Source organism: Lissotriton helveticus, chromosome 7 (assembly GCF_964261635.1).
Source record: "Lissotriton helveticus chromosome 7, aLisHel1.1, whole genome shotgun sequence".
Taxonomy (NCBI): Eukaryota; Metazoa; Chordata; class Amphibia; order Caudata; family Salamandridae; genus Lissotriton; species Lissotriton helveticus.
In genome coordinates, this window is record NC_136068.1 from 1,729,098,928 (window position 1) to 1,729,105,792 (window position 6,865).

The window sequence follows — 6,865 nt, forward strand, 5'->3', positions numbered from 1 at the left end:
AAAGCAAGCCATTTATTTTGAAGGCAGCAGCACATATTTCCCTTTCCTTACGCGTTTCGGCAGACGCCTTGATCACAGGTTGGGAATGGTTAAAAGAGCAAAGTGCGTCATGCATGCTTAAATACGTAATGTCACATGACCAGTTCGTAACAAATACATGTTCCACAATGCATTGTACTGAATTTAAAATGTTCCACATAGAATCTCAGTAGATCTGTTACTTAGCATGTGCAAAAACGATTCTTTCAAAGTACCTGCATTGTTGAAGTGGCAAAGTAAATCATGCAGTTAAATGTTTTCAATTTGTTCCTGCAAGTGCTCACAGTAAACGTAGGCCTCCGTGAAAAATTATATATATATATGAAATGTATTAACCTACTCACCAGCAGGGGAGACCTGGTGTCAGGCTAGATCTCCTAGCTTCCTCGCTTCCTTGTGGCAAGTATTAGTTGCTATATAAGGACCCCAATGGGACACAACCTTTACAACGCGGGCATTACTACAAGCTGCCATTACTACGCTGCTTTTACAACGCAAGTCGTTTCAACGACTTGCGCTGGAGGGCGCTGTTGGCAAAGGAATAGTTTAATTCTCTATTCCAACACCTTCCCTACTGTCAACGTGGGCTGGAAATGGAATCGAAAATTAAACTATTCCACTATCCAGCCCTTACAGCGCAAGTCGTTGTAATGACTTGCGTTGTAAAAACAGCGTTGTAATGGCACGCGTGGTAATATCCCGCGTTGTAGTGACATACATCCCCCCAGTGCCTGAGTACTACCGGGGAGCTCAATGAAACACTCAGTAATGCTTATTTGTTCCATATCTCACAGTGCATATCAAGTATGAGCAGTCAAGGCTTACTCTTGGAGCATGATTAAAGTGTTAGCACTCAAATATGTACCACGCATAACTATGGGACCAGAAAGTCACACCATTTACACTGGCCTAGAGGAAGAGAGGTAGCTCTGTGGGCTGCTGATGGGGCTCAAACTAGCCTATCACAGATTCACTCATATACTACAGTGTGGCATTCATTTTGCAAAGTGAAAACCCCAGCAGGACACATTCTGACATCCTGGAACTTGCACATAAAAGTTTGATTAAAACACTAATGTCTGTTCTCTGCTCAACTGTGCATGCAGGTCTCACAACTCACAACGTTGAACTCCTCTGGCATTCACTGTGTTGGTAGGGGATGGAGGGGAGATCAGCTGAGGAGAGGAGAGGGACAGAACAACAGCCAGCAAGGTCATTAACTATTCTCAATGAAACCCGCCATCCTGAAGCTTTGAACTCCAGGGCTCACAGGAATTGGTACTCCATCCCCTGATGTATGCACATCACGCACAAGGAATCAAAACACATTTCAGGAGAGTTGGGATCTCACCTATTAGGGACTGTGCAGATCCTCCATGTGAGAACTATCTGTACAGATTTTAAACACCTTTGAGTGCCATAAAAAAAAGCCTGCATCCATAAACTGTGATCAGCTGACGCCAACTCCCAGTCGATTAATGCCCTGTTCAGGAGGGCAGTGCTTAATGGTAGTAGGTTAGTACCTCTTTACCTACCAGAGACTATAGCTGCATCCTATCCAAACCTGTGGCTCAACATTCCCTGATTAGGAAAATATACCAGCTCTCCATAATAGCAAAATTAGGAGCAGCAAAGAACTGGGGCAGTACTCCAGGGAGTCCAACTTTAACAATATGTCTGGGCATATGTTTAATTGCAATGGAGTTAAGAAGAATCTGGAAATTCGGGATTTGTCTAGTTTACTTTACGTGGATGGTATCTCTCAATTCAGTATTCAGTATCCCTACATTAATACGTTAGATACACAATGTTAGAAATTGGGTTTCTGGTTGGCAGAGGTATGCACCCTGTCCAAGCTGGAACACAATCCTAGTCAGTGTAAGTCACGATACACCTTTAATTAGCCTGTGCTCCCCTCTGGTAGCTTGGCACAGAGCAGTCAGGTTAAACTTAAGAGGAAATGTGTAAAGTATTTGTGCAACACTTCAAACAGTAAAACAGTGAAAACACCACAAACAGACTCCATACCAAGTTAGAAGAATAGATTATATTTTTATAAGCAAATCAAGACCAAAACAGTAACAAAAATACAATAAGTATAACCGCCATTATGAGTTTTTAAAGACTATATGAGAATATAGTGCTTAAAAGCTTTAAAAGCCAAACGGGGATATCTGGTTGCGCTTGACTGGGGTAAATCCAAAAGTTCAGGTCGACCGCGATGGAGTTGGAGATGGCGCAGGTCGGATACAAGGATCAACCTTGGTACGTCGCAAAGTACTGTAATGCGAGCAGCAAACGAGTGGTGCGTCGTTGTCAAACTTCCAGCTGTTGGCTAGCAATGTACTGGATCATTGAAGAGGCGTCAGAAAAGCAGGTGATGCACTGCGCGGTCAGCAAGCGATGTATGGACTCCTGGCAGATGCATTGAAGGAGATGTGCCGGTCCTAATAGGCACTTTATACCCACTTCCAAGGGCCCAGGACTGGGTTGGCATCACTTGGCAGGGCAAGACGGGCAGCAAGCAACAGCCAGGTGCTGTTTTAGGATGATGAAGAAGTCTTTGATGTCCCTGAGACTTAGAACAGGGGGAAAGCCGGCATTCCCTTGGAGTCACTCTAGGTTCAAGTGAGAGGGGTCCAGTCCTTACTCAGCGGGAAGAGGGTACTAGGTATCAGGGCAGCACAGCAGAAAAGCAGTTCTTCCAGAGCATCAATCCAGCAGAGTGGCAATCCTTGTAGCATCATAGCAGTCCTTCCCCCTGGAAGAACTCTGCACAGGTCCTGTAGTGTACTGAAGTGGTAGGATCAGAGACCCAGTGCTTAAAAGCAGTGGTGCCTTTGATGTGGGGGAGACTTCAAATTGGGCCTTTGAAGTGCTCAGAGGTCTACCCTTCCAAGTCTTTACAGGGGCATATGCAGCCTTTTGTTTGGGGACAGCACACAGCCTATTCAGGTGTAAGTGTCAGCTCCCCCCTCCCATCCTGCCAAGGATTGCCCATGAGGATGTGGATGGCCCATCAATCATACCTAAGTCCCCTTTGTGTGTGGCTTTCTACAGAGAAATCACAAAGTCAAACTGTCACCTACCCCATACGTGCATTAGAGACAGGCTGCAGGCACACAGGGCTAAGAGCAGAAAAATAACATTTTAATAAAAGTGGCATTTTGTACCTTTGAAATAATTAATTCAACTTTGTCATCAAAGAATATTTAATATTACAAGTTCAATGGTACCAAACATGTCAGACCTACTCCTTCTCAATCAGGAATTACAACTTATTAAGTGTAATACATAGTTCCCAATGTTAACTTGTGAGAGTGGTAGGCCTCACAGTAGAGAAAAACTAGTTTGGGTGTTTTTTTCTACCAGGAGATACAAAACTTAAAAGAACATTTCCTACCTTTTGATTACACAGCACCCTACCCTATTGGCTACCTAGGGCCTATCTTATTTGTGACATATGTAATAAAAGGGGAGTTTAGGGCTGCCAAGGATTTATAAATGCAAAGTCAACATGGCAGTGAAAATTGCATTCAGAGGTCTGCAGTTCCAGAACTGAGACATGTTTAAAGGGTTACTTGAGTGGGTGACACAATCAGTGTTGTAGGTCCACTATTAGTATTTAATTTACAGGCCCTGGTCACATGTAGTGCACTTTACTAGAGTCCTAAGTAATATAAATACGCCAATTGTGTATCCAATGTTACCATGTTTAAAATAGAGTGCACATGCACTTTAGCACTGGTTAGCAGTGGTAGAAAAGTACCCAGAGTCCAAAAGCCACCGAAAATGAGGTCAGGAAAAGTGAGGAGGAAAGCAATACGTATGGGGTGACCCTTCAGAGTGGGCTATTTCCCAACACAACCCCACTCCAGCCTAAAGCCAGGGTAGACTAACCAATACCTTGATGGACTTCCCTGCTTAGGATGTTAGAAAATGGAAAATGGCCCACTACAGCTGTCACTGGCCTCTGTGGTTTCTGAGAGTAGGGGACAGTAGCCCCAGGTGTCCTGCACCGTTTCTCCAATCTACCTCCCACCAGTTTAATGGGGTATTCTGTAACTGTTCCTTCAACCCAGGGTCTGTACCCTTAATCTCAATATGTGACTGGCAAACAAGGACTTTTAGAGGAGTACCACTAACCCCCTCAGGGGAGACACACTCTGAATGTGTCAAACAAGAGTCTGATTGGTGCCGGTCCCAAGCACTCTTGTCATCTGTGTAGAAGGTGGGCTTATTATATGGTGCACACTTATTCAAGTGGTGCACCTTGCCCTAATCCAGGCAACCCTTATGGTGATTTTCATTTTAGTTGTCTTTGATAACCATAGAAAGCTCTCAAAATGGTAGCTGTGGAGAGCAGCCGCCAGTCTTATTATGAAAGAGAGTTAAGCAGCTTGTTTTACCAGTTTAATCAAAAGAATAGATTAGATGAAAGAAAACCAAACAGTGTTTATCAAAAATAAGTCTATTTATTACAACACTATAAAACTATCACATTGGTATATCTCCTACCCGGAGACATCAACACAATACACAAGAATACTGCAATAGTAATCAGATAAGTAGCCAAAATACAGTGGTCTCCGGGGGGGGGGACCAAACCATATATTAAAACAGTGGAATTCGAACTGCAGAGGAGAATAGGACTTGGACCAGAAGACCAAGAGGAGCAGTGGACATAAGGAACCACCCAAGGCAAGTAGCCAGGAACCCCACAGAGGCTGTATGCAGAGTGAGAACACAGCCATGTGCCCAATGGAAGTCAATGTAGAAGTCGCTGTTTCAGTTTTGAAGAAGAAGGACCCTTCCTAGAGGACCCTGAAGAAACCCTTTGGAAGCAAGAAGGTTGGAGAGCCACCAGACCTGCAGATGCCCCAGGAACCAGATTACCTACACCAGGGAAATCGGATGCATAGAGGGTAAAGTGATATCTGAACCTGCCATAGACAACAATGGACTACTTTGAAGAAGGTGCCTCTGGAGAAGACTGTGAAGGAGTCCAGTGGAATCTAAGGGTGGATTCTGGAAGTGAAGAATCTGCAAGCAGAGGATACATAGTCTATGCCACTTGCAGGTGAGTGGGTCGCACAGAAACAGAATGCCCACCGATGTCAGGAGATTCTGAAGAGTCAACAGTGACCCTGCAGTTGTCAGAACCAGGCGATTCTGAGGAATACCAGGAGCCATGCATGAGCTTTCCCATATCGGATGTCAGTGACTAGGTGGTCGGTGTTTGGCGGGAGCATCTACAAGTTTTGGTAGCCGCAACTGGTGTGAAAGCTGAAAAAGGAGCAAAGTTGGGACCAGCAAGGTCCAAGGTGCTCACCAACAGCAGGAGAGTTTGAGACGGTCCCTTAGCAAGCAGCGGAGACCACTGAAGCAAGAGAAGATCCTTAGTATGACCCACAGGCTGAAGGCAAAGGCGTGACAAGTGGACCTTGAGCAGCTCACCAAGGATGAAGGCCCACGGAGCAGAAGATGCAGTGAGGATGCCGATCTTGGAGAGAAGATGTGCCGGAGGGTGGAGCTTCTTGTAGTCTGAAGATCTCTGGAGTGCAGAGCCAACAACCTCTGGCAACGGTGGTGCACAGGGGTTTTGGTTCTAGCGGTACCGACAAGAGATACTAGCCTAAAAACTGCAGAGAGGACAGGTCAGGCCTTAAGGGAGTTGCAGAACCACCACCTGTGTTACTGAGCCTCGGGATATCCACAGCAGACCAGGAGCAGCAAACTGATCAGCTTTGAGGCGGCACCTTCATATGCAGGGGCGTGACTCCTTCACTCCAAGGGAGATTTCTTTGGGTGTCCTTGATGCCCACAGGTCTGTTGAAGAACCTGGAAGAAGCACAGACAGAGCTGATGAAGACTTGAAGAACAGCAAGACCAGGAGCACCAGCAGTCTTCCTTGGTGCAGTCTCGGTTCCAGTCAAAGTTCAAGTGTCCAGACGATTGAAGAGCTATGTAGTTTCAGGTTTGAGTCTTGTCCCACGACAAATCTAAGGACGCACCCACAGGTAAGCCCTTAAGTACCCTAAGGAAAGGGTTGGAACAACTCCGGGGTCCCTCCCAAAGGAGGGGTTGGACAGAGGGGAGGATACTGCCATGTCTTTTGTCCAGTTTTGGGCCACAGCGAGAGCTCCCAGAATTGGTTCAAAATGGAATATGCAAGGAGGGCATCAAATGTGCCCTTCAAGGAGTCTGGTGATGCTGGCAAGCGCCTCCAGCCCAGCCCAATACACTAAGTCCTGTCTGGGAGGTGGTCACATCTACCTGTGGCAGGAAACCTATTGTTCTACCTTTCCCTGCTTGAGCCTGCCTCAGCAGCAGGAGGGCAGAATCATGTCTGTGGTCGACAGCAGCACTAGCTTGCTTGCAGACCCTGAAAAGCAGTTACCAGGAGTACCGGGAGGCCTCCTAAGTGGCCCCCCAGTACATGGGAGCACACTTCCAACCCTGGAATCAGTGTTGGGGTTCGATTCCAACATGTTTGATACCAAACATGACCGGGTTCAGTGCAGCCACTATATAGTTAGACATCTCGTAGTGACTGATGTCCACTATGGGCCAGATGTACGACCAAGAAAATTATGCATCACAAATTGCGACTCTTTTGCGAATCACAATTTGCGAGGCGCAATTTCCGATGTACAACAGCGTATTTCACACTGTTTGCAATTCCCAATGGGGTCGCAAATAGCGGGTCTCATTATTATTAATGAGCCTCTCGCAATTTGCTTTTTCTTTTTTTTAAATGCAACCGTTTCCTTAAAGGAAAATGGGATGCATCAAGAAAAGAAAAACAAAACTTTTCAATTTTATT